At 43.0% G+C, this 18,033-nt stretch overlaps 1 pseudogene across 1 annotated transcript in view; it reads left to right on the plus strand.

Annotated features, from left to right (window-relative positions):
* Window positions 1–3,970: 3,970 nt before the first annotated feature.
* The window catches only part of LOC110525642 (bridging integrator 3-like), a 53,890-nt pseudogene continuing 39,827 nt past the window's right edge, over window positions 3,971–18,033 (plus strand). Inside the window, exon 1 of the transcript XR_016496581.1 lies at window positions 3,971–4,159. The product of XR_016496581.1 is annotated as a bridging integrator 3-like (transcript). The remainder of the gene's footprint in view (window positions 4,160–18,033) is intronic.

The following is an 18,033-nucleotide window of genomic DNA, read 5'->3' on the forward strand; positions in this document are numbered from 1 at the left end:
CATATGTGTTATTTAATGTCTTCACTATTATTCACTGGGTGCTAAGATGGTGCCGGAGAAGAAGGCTGATATTTACGGAGAAGAAGGCTGATATTTACGTGTTCCTATCCAAATGTGTTTTTTTTGTTCATTTCTTTGCGTTGTTTGTAAGTTGTTGTTTTTTTAAACTTATTTTGTACATAATGTTGCCGCTTCCACCTCTTATGACCGAAAATAACTTCTGGACATCAGCACTGAGATTACTCACCATAAACTGTCAGAATCCTTCTTTTCCATTTAACAAGTCCGACGTGAATGACTTAGTGCTTTCCCGGGAACAGGCCCAGATCCCCGTCATTCGTAGGCGATCGAATAAACTCCCACTGCCTTCCATTCTGCTAGCAAACATACAATCTTTGGAAAATAAAATCGCTAACCTACGCAGAAGATTAAACTACCAACGGGACGTTCAAAACTGTAATATCTTATGCTTCACGGAGTCATGGCTGAATGAAGATATTATCAACATACAGCTGGCTGGTTATACGCTGTATTGGCAAGATAGAACAGTGGCGTCTGGTAAGACAAGGGGAGGCGGACTATGTATTTTTGTAAATAACAGCTGGTGCACGATATCTAAGGAAGTCTCAAGGTTTTGCTCGCCTGAGGTAGAGTAGCTCATGATAAGCTGTAGACCACACTATCTACCTAGAGAGTTTTCATCTGTATTTTTCGTGGCTATCTACACACCACCACAAACTGAAGCTGGCAATAAGACTGCACTCAATGAGCTGTATTCCGCCATAAGCAAACAGGAAAACTCTCACCCAGAGGCGGCACTCCTAGTGGCTGGGGACTTTAATGCAGAGAAACTTAAATAAGTCTTACCACATTTCTATCAGCATGTTAAATGTGCAACCAGGGGTAAAAACAACTCTGGACGACCTTTACTCCACACACAGAGACGCATACAAAGCTCTCCCTCACCCTCCATTTGGAAAATCTGACCATAATTCTATCCTCCTGATTCCTGCTTACAAACAAAAGTTAAAGCAGGAAGCACCAGTGACTCCATCATTAAAAAAGTGGTCAGATGAAGCAGATGCTAAGCTACGGGACTGTTTTGCTAGCACAGACAGGAATATGTTCTGGGATTCCTCTGAGGACATTGAGGAGTGCACCACAACAGTCATTGGGTTCATCAATAAGTGCATCGATGACATCGTCCCCACAGTGACGGTATGTACATACCCCAACCAGAAGCCTTGGATTACAGGCAACATCCGCAATGAGCTAAAAGCTAGAGCTGCCACTATCAAGGAGTGGGACTCTAACCCGGAAGCTTATAAGAAATCCCGCTATGCCCTCCAACGAACTATCAAACAGGAAAAGTGTCAATAGAGACTAAGATCAAATTGTACTACACCGGCTCTGATGTTCGTCGGAGGTGGCAGGGCTCGCAATCCATTACAGACTACAAAGGGAAGCACAGCCGAGAGCTGCCCAGTGACACGAGCCTACCAGATGAGCTAAACTACTTCTATGCTCGCTTCGAGGCAAAGAACACTGAAACATGCATGAGAGCACCGGCTGTTCCGGAAGACTGTGTGATCACGCTCTCCACAGCCGATGTGAGTAAGACCTTTAAACAGGTCAACATTCACAAGGCCGCAGGGCCAAACGGATTACTAGGACGTGTACTGCGAGCTTGCGCTGACCAACTGGCAAGTGACTTCACTGAAATGTTCAACCTCTCCCTATCCGAGTCTGTAATACCAACATAGTTTAAGCAAACCACCTGTGCCCAAGAACACTAAGGTAACTTGCCTAAATGACTACCGACCCGTAGCACTCACATCTGTAGCCATGAAGTGCTTTGAAAGGCTGGTCATGGCTCACATCAACACCATTATCCCAGAAACTCTTGACCCACTCCAATTTGCATACCGCCCTAACAGATCCAGAAATGATGCACTCTATTGCACTCCACACTTCCCTTTCTCACCTGTACAAAATGAACACCTATGTGAGAATGCTATCCATTGACTGCAGCTCAGTGTTCAACACCATAGTGCCCTCAAAGCTCATGAATAAGCTAAGGATCGTGGGACTGAACACCTCCCTCTGCAACTGGATCCTGGACTTCCTGACGGGCCGCCCCCAGGTGATAAGGGTAGGTAACAACACATCCGCCACGTTGATCCTCAAAACAGGGGCCCCTCAAGGATGCGTGCTCAGTCCCCTCCTGTATTCCGTTCACTCATGACTGCACGGCCAGGCATGACTCCAACACCATCATTAAGTTTGCCGATGACACAACAGTGGTAGGCCTGATCACCGACAACAACGAGACAGCCTATAGGGAGGAGATCAGAGACCTGGCCGTGTGGTGCCAGGACAACAACATTTCTCTCCACGTGATCAAGACAAAGGAGATGATTGTGGACTACAGGACAGGGCTGTAGTGGAGCAGGTTAAGAACTTCAAGTCCCTTGGTGTCCACATCACCAACAAACTATCATGGTCCAAGACAGTCGTAAAGCTGGCACGACAAAACCTATTCCCCCTCAGGAGACTGAAAATATTTGGCATGGGTCCTCAGATCCTCAACATGTTCTACAGCTGCACTATCGAGCGTCACTGCCTGGTATAGCAACTGCTCGGCCTCCGATCACAAGGCACTACAGAGGGTAGTGCGTACGGCCCAGTACATCACTGGGGCAAAGCTTCCTGCCATCCAGTACCTCTATACCAGGCGGTGTCAGAGCAAGATCCTAAAAATGGTCAAAGACTGCAGCCACCATAGTCATAGGCTGTTCTCTCTGCTACCGCATGGCAAGTGGTACCGGAGCGCCAAGTCTAGGTCCAAGAGGCTTCTAAACAGCTTCTACCCCCAAGCCATAAGACTCCTGAACATCTAATCAAATAGCTACCCAGACTATTTACATTGCTCCCCCTTTTTACACAGCTACTACTCTGTTGTTATCATCTATGCATATTCATTTTAATAACTCTACCTAAATGTACATATTACCTCGACTAACCAGCACATTGACTCTGTACCGATACCGCCCTGTATATAGTCCCGCTATTGTTATTTTACTGCTGCTCCCTATTTACTTGTTACTTTTATCTCTTATTCAAATGTTTTTATATATGATTTTTTACATTGACTCTGTACCGATACCCCTCTGTATATAGTCCCGCTATTGTTATTTTACTGCTGCTCCTTATTTACTTGTTACTTTTATCTCTTATTCAAATGTTTTTATATATGATTTTTTATATTTTTAAACTGCATTGTTGGTTAGGGGCTCACAAGTAAGAATTTCACTGTAAAGTCTACACTTGTTCTATTTGGCACGCGTGACTAATACAATTTTATACTATTTAAATAGTACAAATAAAGAAAAACCCTTGAATGAGTATGTGTCCAAACTTTTGACTGGTACTGTATATAAGTATGTAAGGGATAATCAATGAGGGGTTACAGTATATGTTCTATGGAAAAATAATGAACGACGTGGATGGTGTGTTCCCCAGCCTGATGCCTATAAAGACTTCTCAAATTAGATTTGATTTATTAGAGGAATAGTCCTCAAACATTATGTTATGCCTATCAACAGGTGTATTATGTTATGAAATAGCATATAGTTAGACACACAGATTTTAAAGAAGTTTGGAAAATGTGATCTGCCTACGCACTTAATGGCAATGGCATTCTACTCCATCCATACTATCTCCATGCTTCCACCTCTGGGCTGAAATCAAGAGATATCAGCATGAAATCCTGAATGTCCAGGATCTCTTTTATTTCTGATCTTTCCTTGATGCGAGCTCATCTGTCAGTAACAATTTTCTAAGCTATAATATTACATTTCAAACTCCAAAAATGACATTGCTGAACAGACAAGCCCACATAAATAGTTGGATCTATACTTCGTCTCCCTCTCACTAACCCAGTGCGCCATGCAGTCCTTTCTGCTTTCCGTAGTTTTACCCCCCACCCCCAAAAAAAACTACTACCAAATATATTCTCATTTATCTGTGCTACTGCTGTAGCCACTTCCTGGTTACTTTATCTAGCTAGCAATTATTTTATGTGAAAGGGGATGAGGTTTTCTGAAAAGGAAAAAGCTTCCAATTGAAACTGGATGAGAAATTCAGACAAAATGAGCTGGTATGTATAAGACAGCTAGACACATTAATCGTCTTCAACAAGCTAACGGTTTGACTCGACTAGTGAAATTGTGGGGTTAGCTAGCTAACTTAGCAGCTAGTCATTGGCTTAGCTTTCAGTAAGTTAACGGTGTCTAGAACTGGCCAAGCAGTTTAGAAATATTATACACATGTAATGTGTTAACAATTATAGCTTACAGTATGGTGTCATTTGCCTTGCAAACTCGTCAACTAACTTTAAAAGGCTAGCATCCTGAGCGTAGCTTGAGAGCTGTTATTTACATTGGCTAAATAGTTAGCACCCTAGCTAACGTTAACATAGTGACCATAAACAACAACTTATGACATGTTGGCTTGCAACTGTCTAGCAAAGATAGCTAATAGTTACCTGGCACTAACCTTAGGATTTAACTTCAATGTTACGTTGTAGTAGAGTTAAAATATTAGTTAGCTAGCCAGGTTGCCAATTTTAGCTAACTAACGTTACCTGCTTAGGTAGGAGTTAACCCACTCATAGAAGCTGCTGGAGTTTTGATAAGTGTCCCTGGGAGGTTCAATTACCGCACACCTTTATTGGGTTTGGGCCTGTTTTTTTCATCAATTGCTAGGGTACGGGCAGGGCTCGTGTATGACTAAATTGATCAAGCATTTTGCAGCTGAGCCATTTGCTCTGCTGCGCAGTAGGCTAGCCTACAGTCTTAACCTACTAAGATCATAACATGGTGTCAGACGTGCTTCAACCACGTGAAATATAAGACCAGAACATTGTCCGAGTCCACAGGACAGATTATTTCACAGAAAATAATACTGTTCCTGAGTTTAGAGTGACAAAAACTTGTCTCGTCTTTGAGCAGCCCGAGGCGGAGCCATTGCTCTGGATACTCACACAGGCAGACTATTAACCTAACGTAGCAGGCGTTAAAGAAACACTTGGGCAGTGTCTATTTCTGGTCCTGATGAGAGAAAAACAAACTATCAAGGAAGGGTCTCTTCTGCACTGTTCAACCAATCCAGTAAATGTTGTGGCGGAGTTAAGATTGAGTGTTGCCTTGTTGACGTCCAAAAGCAGAAGTCGCATCCTGTTTTTTTACAGCCCCACTGAGGGTGACAGACTAGCAGCAGAGTGCATGCTGTGTGAGCACTACAGGGAGGAGGACAGACCGAGACCAGCAGCTAATGGATGCTAATGATTTAAGTTATTTTGGCCTTTGGTCCGGGCCTTAAATTTGGCAGAAACAATCGGGGTAGGGTTTGGGCTTAAAATGTATGCTTGTGCAGGGATCTACGCACAGCCAAGCACAGGGTCAAATGTGGGGTGCCTTAAATTTTGCAGAAGCAATCGGGCCTGTGTAGGGTAGGGCTTAATGGTTGCTGGTATGGGTAGGGCTCAGGCTTAAAATTCATGCCCGTGCAGGGCTCTACGCACAGCCAAGCACAAGGTCAAATGTGTGGTGCCTGTCCAGTGAAAGAGCCCTTTATCAACTATGCTGACCAACTCATTCCAGTCAGGCCCTCACTCTTGCTTCTGTGACGTGAGAGATTTGACTCGGGTCATCCGAACAATTGCACTCCTAATGTCCTGAACCAGCCCTCTGTACTCCAGGCAATAGCCCCAATTGAAGTGATATCTTATCCCCTTGCCAATGGCGCACACATTTATAGTTCCAACGTAGTCATTGGTTCTTCCTGTAGCCGCATCATTTCTGTATTTTTATCATGCAGAGCTAATGGCTATGCTGGTAAATAAGACTGTTGTTTCTCTGAGCATGCATACGTCTAGACTAGAGTGACGTCCATAAGGAAACAGCTTAGTTCTAAAGGTTTGGTCAAGGGGGAGAGCAGGGGTGTTAAACTGTTGGTTTTAACATGAGTTTTAGGGAATGTAAAACCGGGCACAGCAGTTTGCTGACAGCTAAAACAGTGAGCCTTACCTACATTACTTAGGCCTACACCAAGAGCCATATTGTTGTGTTGAACTCAGGGCAAATTAGGGTTTATGCCTTGCTCTCATTAGCTACATTTTTACAAGAAAAAAAGGTAGAGATCTGTGAACCTTACATGTAAATCATACAGACATCTGTCAACTGTACATGTAAATCGTATAGAAATCTTGGTGTCATTATACTCCTTATAGTGTGCTCTAAAATATGGAGCAAGTCTTGTTGCTGAAATAAAACAAGCTTATTGAACATTTTAATATCTTAAATTGTAAGACAGGCTTTTGTTTGGAACAATATACTCTACAAGTACATTTTCCAGAATGGGCTCGCTGATAATTACAGTGCCTTCAGAAAGTATTCACACCCCTTGACTTTTTCCACATTTTGTTGTGTGAATTTAAAATGGACTACATTTAGATTTTCACTGGCCTACACACAATACCCCATAATGTCAAAAGTGGAATTATGTTTTTACAAATATAAAGGCTGAAATGTCTTATGTATTCAACCCTATTATGACAAGCCTAAATAATTTCAGGAGTAAATATTTGCTTAACAAGTCACATAATAAGTTGCATGGACTCACACTGTGTGCAATAATAGTGTTTGAATAGGTACCTCATCTCTGTACCCCACAAATACAATAATCTGTATGGTCCCTCAGTTAAGCAGTGAATTTCAAACAAAGATTCAACCACAAAGACCAAGAAGGTTTTCCAATGCCTCGTGAAGAAGGGCACCTATCGGTAGATGGGTAAAAATAGAAAAATCAGACATGGAATATCCCTCTGAGTATGGTGAAGTTATTAATTACACCTTTTAATGGTGTATCAATACACCCAGTCACTAAAGATACAGGTGTCTCTCGTAACTCAGTTGCCGGAGAGGATGGAAACCTCAGTGATTTCACCATGAGGGCAATGTTGACTTTAAAACAGAGTTTAATGGCTGTGATAGGTGACAAGAGGATTGATCAACAACATTGTAATTATTCCACAATACCAACCTAATTGACAGAGTGAAAAGGAAGCCTGTACAGAATACAAATACTCCAAAAGATGAATCCAGTTTGCAACAAGGAACTAAATTCCTGCATGCTCTAGTCTTATATTGATTTCTGTCCAGTCATATGGTCAAGTGCTGCAAAGAAAGACCAAGTTAAGCTGCAGCTGGCCCAGAACAGAGCAGCACACTTTGCTCTTTATTGCAGTCAGAGGGCTAATATCAATACTATGCATGCTAGACTCTCTTGGCTAAGAGTTGAGGAAAGACTGACGGAATCACTTCTTGTTTTTATAAGACACATTTAATGTGTTGGAGATTCCAAATTGTTTGCATAGTCAGCTTACACACACACAGCATTGACAATCACACTTACCCTACCAGACATGCCACCAGGGGTCTTATCACATTCCCCAGGTCCAGATTCAAGGAAAATTCAAGGAAATGTGCAGTATTTTACAAAGCCATGATTGCACAGAACTCCCATTTCATATAGGATAGCGCAAGTGAACAGCAAACCTGCGTTCAAAAAACGAATAAAGCAACACCTCTCCTATTGTTGTGTGTATGTACTAACATGTATGTGTACCTGATAGATGCACACTACAGTGCCTTGCAAAAGTATTCATCCCCCTTGGCATTTTTCCTATTTTGTTGCATTACAACCTGTAAAATAAATAGATTTTTATGTGGGTTTCATGTAATGGACATACACAAAATAGTCCAAATTGGTGAAGTTAAATGAAAAGGCTAACTTGTTTGAAAAGAAAAAAAAAGTAAAACGGAAAAGTGGTTGGTCCATATGTATTCACCCCCTTTGCTATGAAGCCCATAATAAGACCTGGTGCAACCAATTACCTTCAGAAGTCGCATAATTAGTTAAATAAAGTCTAAGTATAACATGATCTGTCACATGATCTCAGTATATATACACCTGTTCTGAAAGGCCCCAGAGTCTGCAACACCACTAAGCAAGGGGTACCATGAAGACCAAGGAGCTCTCCAAACAGGTCAGGGACAAAGTTGTGGAGAAGTACAGATCAGGGTAGGGTTATAAAAAAATATCAGAAACTTTGAGCATCCCACAGAGCACTATTAAATCCATTATTAAAACATGGAAAGAATATGGCAACACAAACAACCTGCCAAGAGAGGGCCGCCCACCAAAACTCACAGACCAGGCAAGGAGGGCATTAATCAGAGAGGCAACAAAGAGACCAAAGATAACCCTGAAGGAGCTGCAAAGCTACACAGCAGAGATTGGAGTATCTGTCCATAGGACCACTTTAAGCCGTACACTCCACAGAGCTGGGCTTTACGGAAGAGTGTCCAGAAAAAAAGCCATTGCTTAAAGAAAAAATAAGCAAACACGTTTGGTGTCCGCCAAAAGGCATGTGGGAGACTACCCAACCATATGGAAGGAGGTACTCTGGTCAGATGAGCTTTTTGGCCATCAAGGAAAACACTATGTCTGGCGCAAACCCAACGCCTCCCATCACCCGAGAACACCATCTCCACAGTGAAGCATGGTGGTGGCAGCATCATGCTGTGGGGATGTTTTTCATCTCCAGGGACTGGGAAACTGGCCAGAATTGAAGGAATGATGGATGGTGCTAAATACAGGGAAATTCTTGAGGGAAACCTGTTTGTCTTCCAGAGATTTGAGTCTGGGACAGAGGTTCACCTTCCAGCAGGACAATGACCCTAAGCTTATTGCTAAAGCAACACTTGAGTGGTTTAAGGGGAAACATTTAAATGTCTTGGAATGGCCTAGTCAAAACCCAGACCTCAATCCAATTGAGAATCTGTGGTATGACTTAAAGATGCTGTACACCAGCGGAACCCATCCAACTTGAAGGAGCTGGAGCAGTTTAGCAAAAATCCCAGTGGCTAGATGTGCCAAGCTTATAGAGACATATCCTAAGAGACTTGCAGCTGTAATTGCTGCAAAAGGTGTCTCTACAAAGTATTGACTTTGGGGGGGTTCTTGTTGTTATTTCTTGTTTCTTTCACCCCAAAAAGTTTTTTGCATCTTCAAAATGGTAGGCATGTTGTGTAAATGAAATGATACAAACCCCCCCAAAATCCACTTTGATTCCAAGTTGTTAGACAGCAAAATAGGAAAAATGCCGAGGGGGTGAATACTTTCGCAAGCCACTGTACATGTTAATGATTTTAAAAGTATAGTACCAGTCAAAAGTTTGGACGCCTACTCATTCAAACATTTTACTTTCTTTTTCTATACTGTAGAATAAGAGTGAAGACATCAAACATGAAATAACACATATGGAATCATGTAGTAACAAAAAAGTGTTAAACCAAATCAACATATTTTAGATTCTTGAAACTAGCCACCCTTTGCCTTGATGACAGGTTTGCTGAAGACTTGTTGGCTGCTTTTCCTTCACCTTGTGGTCCATCTCGTACCAGTACATTTCAATTGGGTTGAGATTTGGTGATTGTGGAGGCCAGGTCATCTGATGCAGCACCATCACTCTCCTTACACAGCCTGGAGGTGTGTTGGGTCATTGTCCCGTTGAAAAACAAATGATAGTCCCACTAAGCACAAACTAGATGGGATGGCGTGTTGCAGAAGAATGCTGTGGTAGCCATGCTGGTTAAGTGTGCCTTGAATTCTAAATAAATCACAGACAGGGTCACCAGCAAAGCAACCCCACACCACCTCCTCCATGCTTCACGGTGAGAACCACACATGCGGAGATCATCCGTTCACCTACTCTGCGTCTCATAAAGACACAGCGTTTGTCATAAAAGTAAAAATAAAAATCATCTCGAGAGTCTTTCCTCCCAATGAAGTTACTATGTGAGAATTGCCAGAACCATCTGAGATACCAAAAATGTTTCAGTCTACACTGGCATGGAATTGCCCTGCCTTAAACAACAACACCATGCAATATAGCCTAATATACTATAATAATGCTTTTACTTTTAACATAATTCAGAATAGGTCCAGGATATATCAAGGATATTGTCCTATAGGATAAGTTAGGCTCTACAGTGAGACAATTTTACTCACATATGTGCTTAAATATTTTGCTGTGCGACCTGGAATTTGTATTTAAGAACATCACTGCGCCTAGAAACAATGCAGTTTAACAATTTAGCCTATGGAATTATCCATACTTATCCATACAGTCGATGAACCTGACATCTAACCTATTGTAGTTTGAGTACAATGTAGTGCTATTGTGCTTGGTTCACTGTAACCCCTGTGTAGTGTTCACTTTGACTAATAGCTTAAGTTGTAAGTCTGTCCATAGAAGAGAAGGTTGTGCTCCTTATTTACCAAATGTAACATGCTCTGTGCGCACTCTGTCTTTCCTGCCCTTCTTTGAGTAGGTCATGGGATCAGGGCTTACAGACTAACCAAAGTTTCTAAATGTACAGGCCTCTACTGAAATGCCACTGTGTGTGAAGAAACATAACAAACGATTCCCACAGCATAGACCACCCTCCTTCCTCTACCCCTCTAGCCTACCATTCTCTTTGGATCGCTTTGGGATTTGAGCAAATAAGGCAGTGTCCACAGTCTGTTAGCTAAGTACAGTGCATTCAAAAGTATTCAGACCCCTTGACCTTTTCCACATTTTGTTATGTTACAGCCTTATTATAATTGATACAAAATTGATACAATTATTTTATTTTCATCAATACCCAATAACCCAATACCCAATAATGACAAAGCAAAAACAGACATTTTTGTGAATGTATTCAAAATAAAAAACTGAGTCTTCTTGGGTATGATGTTACAAGCTTGGCACACCTGTATTTGGGGAGTTTCTCCCATTCTTCTTTGCAGATCCTTTCAAGCTCTGTCAGGTTGGATGGGGAGAGTCGCTACACAGCTATTTTCAGGTCTTTCCAGGGATGGCTGATCGGGTTCAAGTCCGGGCTCTGGCTGGGCCATTCAAGGACATTCAGAGATTAGTCCCGAAGCCACTTCTGCGTTGTCTTGGCTGTGTGCTTAGGGTTGTTGTCCTGTTGGAAGGTGATCCCTTGCCCCGGTCTGAGGTGCTGAGCGCTCTGGAGCAGGTTTTCATCAAGGATCTCTCTGTACTTTGCTCCGTTCATCTTTCCCTCGATCCGGACTAGTCTCCCAGTCACTACCTCTGGAAGAACATCCCCTCAGCATGATGTTGCTATCACCATGCTTCACTGTAGGGTTGGTGCCAGGTTTCCTCCAGACGTGAAGCTTGGCATTCAGGCCAAATAGTTCAATCTTGTTTTCATCAGACCAGAGAATCTTGTTTCTCATGGTCTGAGAGTCCTTTAGGTGCCTTTTGGCAAACTCCAAGCGGGCTGTAATGTGCCTTTTTACTGAGGAGTGTCTTCTGTCTGGTCACTACCATAAAGGTCTGATTGGTGGAGTGCTGCAGAGCTGGTTGGCTTTCTGGAAGGTTTCCCCATCTCCACAGAGGAATTCTGGAGCTCTGTCAGAGTGACCATCGGGTTCTTGGTCGCCTCCCTGACCAAGGCCCTTCTCCCCGATTGCTCAGTTTGGCCAGGTGGCCAACTCGAGGAAGAGTCTTGGTGGTTCCAAACTTCTTCCATTTAAGAATGATGGATGCCACTGTGTTCTTGGGGACCTTCAATGCTGCAGACATTTTTTGGTACCCTTCCCCGGATCTGTGCCTCGACACAATCCTGTCTCGGGAGCTCTATGTACAATTCCTTCAACCTCATGGCTTGGTTTTTTGCTCTGACATGCACTGTCAACTGTGGGACCTTATATAGACAGGTGTGTGCCTTTCCAAATCACGTCCAATCAATTGAATTTGCCAGAGGTGGACTCCAATCAAGTTGTAGAAACATCTCAAGGGTGATCAATGGAAACAGGATGCACCTGAGTTCAATTTCGAGTATCATAGCAAAGTGTCTGAATACTTATGTAAATAAGGTATTCCTCTATTTTATTTTGAATACATTTGCAAAAATGTACAGTACCAGTCAAAAGTTGACCCATCTATTCATTCAAGGGTTTTGTTTATTTTGACTATTTTCTACGTTGTAGTGAAGACAACTATTGAACACATATGGAATCATGTAGTAATCCAAAAAGTGTCAATCAATGTATTTTGTATTTTAGATTCTTCGAAGTAGCCAACCTTGATGACAGCTTTGCACACCCTTGGCATTCTCTCAACCAGCTTCATCTGGAATGCTTTTCCAACAGTTTTGAAGGAGTTCCCACATATGTTGAGCACTTGTTGGCTGATTTTCCTTCCCTCTGCGGTCCAACTCATCCCAAACCATCGCAATTGGGTTGAGGTCGAGTGATTGTGGAGGCCAGGTTATGTGATGCAGCACTCCATCACTCTCCTTATTGGTCAAATAGCCCTTACACAGCCTGGAGGTGTGTTGGGTCATTGTCCTGTTGAAAAACAAATGATAGTCCTACTAAGCACAAACCAGATGGGATGGCATATCACTGCAGAATGCTGTGGCAGCCTTACTGGTTCATTTTTTAAAGTAAATCACTGGCAGTGTCACCAGCAAAGCACCCCCACACCATCACACCACCTCCTCTGTGCGTCACAGTGCAATCCACACATGCAGAGATCATTTGTTCACCTTCTCTGTGTCTCACAAAGACACATCGTTTGGAACCAAAAAACTCAAATTTGGACTCATCAGCCCAAAGAACAGATTTCCACCGGTCTAATGTCCATTGCTTGTGTTTCTTGGCCCAAGCAAGTCTTCTTATTGGTGTCCTTTAGTAGTGGTTTCTTTGCAGCAATTCGACCATGAAGGCCTGATTCATGCAGTCTCCTCTGAACAGTTGTTGAGATGTGTCTGTTACTTGAACACTGTGAAGCATTTATTTGGGCTGGTAACTCTATTGAACTTTTCCTCTGCACAAGAGGTAACTCTTGGTCTTCCTTTCCCGTGGCGGTCCTCATGAGAGCTAGTTTCATCATATCACTTGATGGTTTTTGAGACTGCACTTGAAGGAACTTTCAAAGTTCTTTATAGTTTTCCGGATTGACTGACCTTCATGTCTTAAAGTAAAGATGGTCTGTCGTTTCTCTACGCTTATTTGAGCTGTTCTTGCCATAATATGGACTTGATCTTTTACCAAATAGGGCTATCTTCCGTATACCACCCCAATCTTGTCACAACACAACTGATTGGCTCAAATGCATTGAATGAAAGAAATTCCACCTCATGATGCTGGTTGAGAGAATGCCAAGTGTGTGCAAAGCTGTCATCAAGGCAAAGGGTGGCTGCTTTCAAGAATCTCAAATATAATTTGTTTGGTTTAACACTTTCTTAATTACTAAGTCATTCCATATGTGTTATTTCAAAGTTTATGTCTTCAATATTATTCTACAATGTATAAAATAGTAAAAAGATAGAAAAACCCTTGAATGAGTAGGTGTGTCCAAACTTTGGACTGGTACTTTATAAAAACCTGTTTTCGCTTTGTCATTGTGGGATATTGTGTGTAGATTGATGAGGATTCTTTATTTAATCAATTTTAGAGGCTGTAACGTAACAAAACGTGGAAAAAGTAAAGGGGTCTGAATACTTTCCGAATGCACTGTTGACTTTGTGACTGTGGGGCTCGATTGTATGTTCTGCTGGGCCAAGATCTTTTGTATTGGGCCAAAGATATAGTCGTGGTGTTTAGCACGAGTTCTAGCAGTCTTTGCCACCTTTATGATCTTACCTTCTTTCTTGGAAAGTTACTGCGTGTTTGACATATTGTACAGTCCTTGCCAAGTCTTATGTGATCACTGCTCAGATAGGTAGGCTAGGCCCAGTTACTGCCGTAGTGTTCTAGTGATGCGTTGCATGGGTAGTAAGATGATTCACCCCGTGGACCTCAGGAATTTCAGTGGGTGACGAAATGTAGTTTTCCATGATGGTGTTGGCTCACCAAAAGTATGACATGTGAAACTTTTCCTCCTGAATCAGCCATTTTGACCGTAGATCTTGATCTGATATGAGTCGTGATTTTATGAATGGGATGCATCCATGTTGTTACAACACTGCTTATCTCTAGGAGTCAAAAGGGGAATCAAAGAACATTTTTCCCAGCGCTTCACCAGGGTTAGTTTGATAGGGACTTAATACTCCCTCCTGCCAGTGAAAGCATCCTTTCTGTTGTAATTCGGATTAAGCCCATTTTCCTGTTGCCTCTCTTGGCTGTGTTGGGTTTTCTGATTGAGCTGTTATCAAAGGGAACTGCCACACACACACACATCAGTGGTGTTCCCTGGTTATACAACACGGCCCTGCCTCGCACCCTCATCTTTCCATCTCATTAGTTTACACACCTTTCTTTTGACGCAGCTGTTGTCTCACTGTGCCTGTCAACGGCAAACGTCCATCATGTTCCTTGGATGTTATTAGTGTCACGTCAATGTCAACCTACAGCCATGTGTAGTGGCAATAAAAAGTGTTTTCTTTCTCATGGATTCTCCATCACAACTTATGTAGCAAGACATGGTTTAGAAAGTTGGATCCAGGCAGATAAAAGACGGATGGCATTAAGAAAATAAGTTGTTACCTATCAAAACTATCAAATCAAATCAAATTTTATTTGTCACATACACATGGTTAGCAGATGTTAATGCGAGTGTAGCGAAATGCTTGTGCTTCTAGTTCCGACAATGCAGTAATAACAAGTAATCTAACTAACAATTCCAAAACTACTGTCTTGTACACAGTGTAAGGGGATAAAGAATATGTACATAAGGATATATGAATGAGTGATGGTACAGAGCAGCATAGGCAAGATACAGTAGATGGTATCGAGTACAGTATGTACAAATGAGATGAGTATGTAAACAAAGTGGCATAGTTTAAAGTGGCTAGTGATACATGTATTACATAAGGATACAGTCGATGATATAGAGTACAGTATATACGTATGCATATGAGATTAATAATGTAGGGTAAGTAACATTATATAAGGTAGCATTGTTTAAAGATGTCACAAGTAGAAGCTCAAACAGGAAGTACCCTTGATGCGCTCCATTGAGAAATGGTCCTCTGTTTCTGATGCTATGCTACAAAACTGCTTTGCTTGCGCTGACTGGAATATGTCCCATGACTCTGCCAATAGCATCGACAAGCTAACCACCTCCGTCACTGGCTTCATTAGGAAATGCATCACAACGTTGTCCCTAAAGAGAAGTTTCGCTGCTTCCCCAATCAAAAGCCCAGGGTTAACACAGAGGTTGGCTCTAAGCTAAAGAACAGGGCTCCCGCACACAGGGCTATCGCAGCCAACCAGGAGACTACGGCTGAAGACACAAACAAGTGCATGAAGTCCCGCTACGACCTCCGCAGAGCCATCAAACAAGCAAAAGGGCAATATAGGAACAAGGTGGAATCCTATTACATAGGCTCCGGTGCATTAAGAAGGGGCTACAGTCCATTACGAATTACAAAGGAAGACCCAGCTGTGGTCTGCCAACGATGCCTCTCTACTAGACGAACTCAATGTATTTTATGCACTATTTGACAAAAAATAACACTGAGCCGGGAACGAGGGCCCCCGCTGACCCAGGGGACTGGTTGATGTTGCTACTCCAAGGCTGTCGTAAGGTTTTTAAAAAGTTAAACACGCTTAACGCCGCGAGGCCGGGTGGTATTCCAGGGTGCGTTCTCAGAGCATGCGGAGAACAGCTGGCAGGCATATTCACGGTCATTTTCAACCTTTCCTTGTCCCAGTCAGTAATTCCCACATCTCAAGCTGACCACCATCATTCCTGTTCCCAAGAACTTTAAGCCTACCTGCCACAATGACTACCGCCCTGTAGCACACATCTGTAATCGTGCTTTGAAAGGTTATGGCACACATCAACTCCCATCATCCCAGAAACCCTAGACCCATTCCAATTCGCATACCGCTCCAACAGATCCATAGACGATGCAATCTCAATTGCACTCCACACTGCCCCCATCCACCTAGATAAGAGGAATGAACACCTATGTGAGAATGCTGTTCATTTACTACAGGTCAGCGTTCAACACCATAGTCCCCTCCAAGCTCGTCACCAAGCTTTGGACCCTAGGACTGAACACCGCCCTCTGCAGCTGGATCCTGGACTTCCTGACGGGCCAACCCCAGGTGTTGAGGGAAGGCAACATTTCCTCTGCCACGCTGACACGGGGGCCCTACAGGGGTGTGTGCTTAGTTCCCTCCTGTACTTCTTGTTCACCAACGACTACGTGGCCACGCAAAACTCCAACACCATCATCAAGTTTGCTGACAACATGACAGTGGTAGGCCTCATCACCGTTGAGAATAAGACAGCCTACAACAGGAATCATCAACGAGATTCAACCACGGGACAATTTTTTTATTTATTGATAGTGGCAAATTACAAAAAAAATTGGTCCTCTGTTTACAAAAAAATTGTAGACTGCAAATTGACCACAAGAAGCCCAAACAGATACAATATTTGACTAAAACATAATAATTTCAACACTTACATATCTATTATGTGTGGGATTAGGTGGGAACATATATTTCCAAAATGTAAATCACTTGGAGCTGATTTCCTGGTTATTTAGTATTTCATGTACAACAGTGAAATATATTGGAAGTTTACATACACCTTACAAATACATTTAAACTCAGTTTTCCCAATTTCCTGACATTTAATCCTAGTAAAAATGCCCTGTCCTAGGTCAGTTAGGATCACCACTTTATTTTAAGAATGTGAAATGTCAGAATAATAGTAGAGATTTATTTCGGCTTTTATTTATTTCATCACATTCCCAGTGGGTCAGAAGTTTACCTAAAGTATGTAAACAAAGTGGCATAGTTTAAAGTGGCTAGTGATACATGTATTACATAAGGATACAGTCGATGATATAGAGTACAGTATATACTTATGCATATGAGATGAATAATGTAGGGTAAGTAACATTATATAAGGTAGCATTGTTTAAAGTGGCTAGTGATATATTTACATCATTTCCCATCAATTCCCATTATTAAAGTGGCTGGAGTTGAGTCAGTGTCAGTGTGTTGGCAGCAGCCACTCAGTGTTAGTGGTGGCTGTTTAACAGTCTGATGGCCTTGAGATAGAAGCTGTTTTTCAGTCTCTCGGTCCCAGCTTTGATGCACCTGTACTGACCTCGCCTTCTGGATGATAGCGGGGTGAACAGGCAGTGGCTCGGGTGGTTGATGTCCTTGATGATCTTTATGGCCTTCCTGTGACATCGGGTGGTGTAGGTGTCCTGGATGGAGGGCAGGTAGTTTGCCCCCGGTGATGCGTTGTGCAGACCTCACTACCCTCTGGAGAGCCTTACGGTTGAGGGCGGTGCAGTTGCCATACCAGGCGGTGATACAGCCCGCCAGGATGCTCTCGATTGTGCATCTGTAGAAGTTTGTGAGTGCTTTTGGTGACAAGCCGAATTTCTTCAGCCTCCTGAGGTTGAAGAGGCGCTGCTGCGCCTTCTTCACGATGCTGTCTGTGTGAGTGGACCAATTCAGTTTGTCTGTGATGTGTATGCCGAGGAACTTAAAACTTGCTACCCTCTCCACTACTGTTCCATCGATGTGGATAGGGGGGTGTTCCCTCTGCTGTTTCCTGAAGTCCACAATCATCTCCTTAGTTTTGTTGACGTTGAGTGTGAGGTTATTTTCCTGACACCACACTCAGAGGGCCCTCACCTCCTCCCTGTAGGCCGTCTCGTCGTTGTTGGTAATCAAGCCTACCACTGTTGTGTCGTCCGCAAACTTGATGATTGAGTTGGAGGCGTGCGTGGCCACGCAGTCGTGGGTGAACAGGGAGTACAGTAGAGGGCTCAGAACGCACCCTTGTGGGGCCCCAGTGTTGAGGATCAGCGGGGAGGAGATGTTGTTGCCTACCCTCACCACCTGGGGGCGGCCCGTCAGGAAGTCCAGTACCCAGTTGCACAGGGCGGGGTCGAGACCCAGGGTCTCGAG

This window comes from Oncorhynchus mykiss, chromosome 6 (genome assembly GCF_057628025.1).
Source record: "Oncorhynchus mykiss isolate SJ-2025 chromosome 6, ASM5762802v1, whole genome shotgun sequence".
In the NCBI taxonomy this organism is placed as follows: Eukaryota; Metazoa; Chordata; class Actinopteri; order Salmoniformes; family Salmonidae; genus Oncorhynchus; species Oncorhynchus mykiss.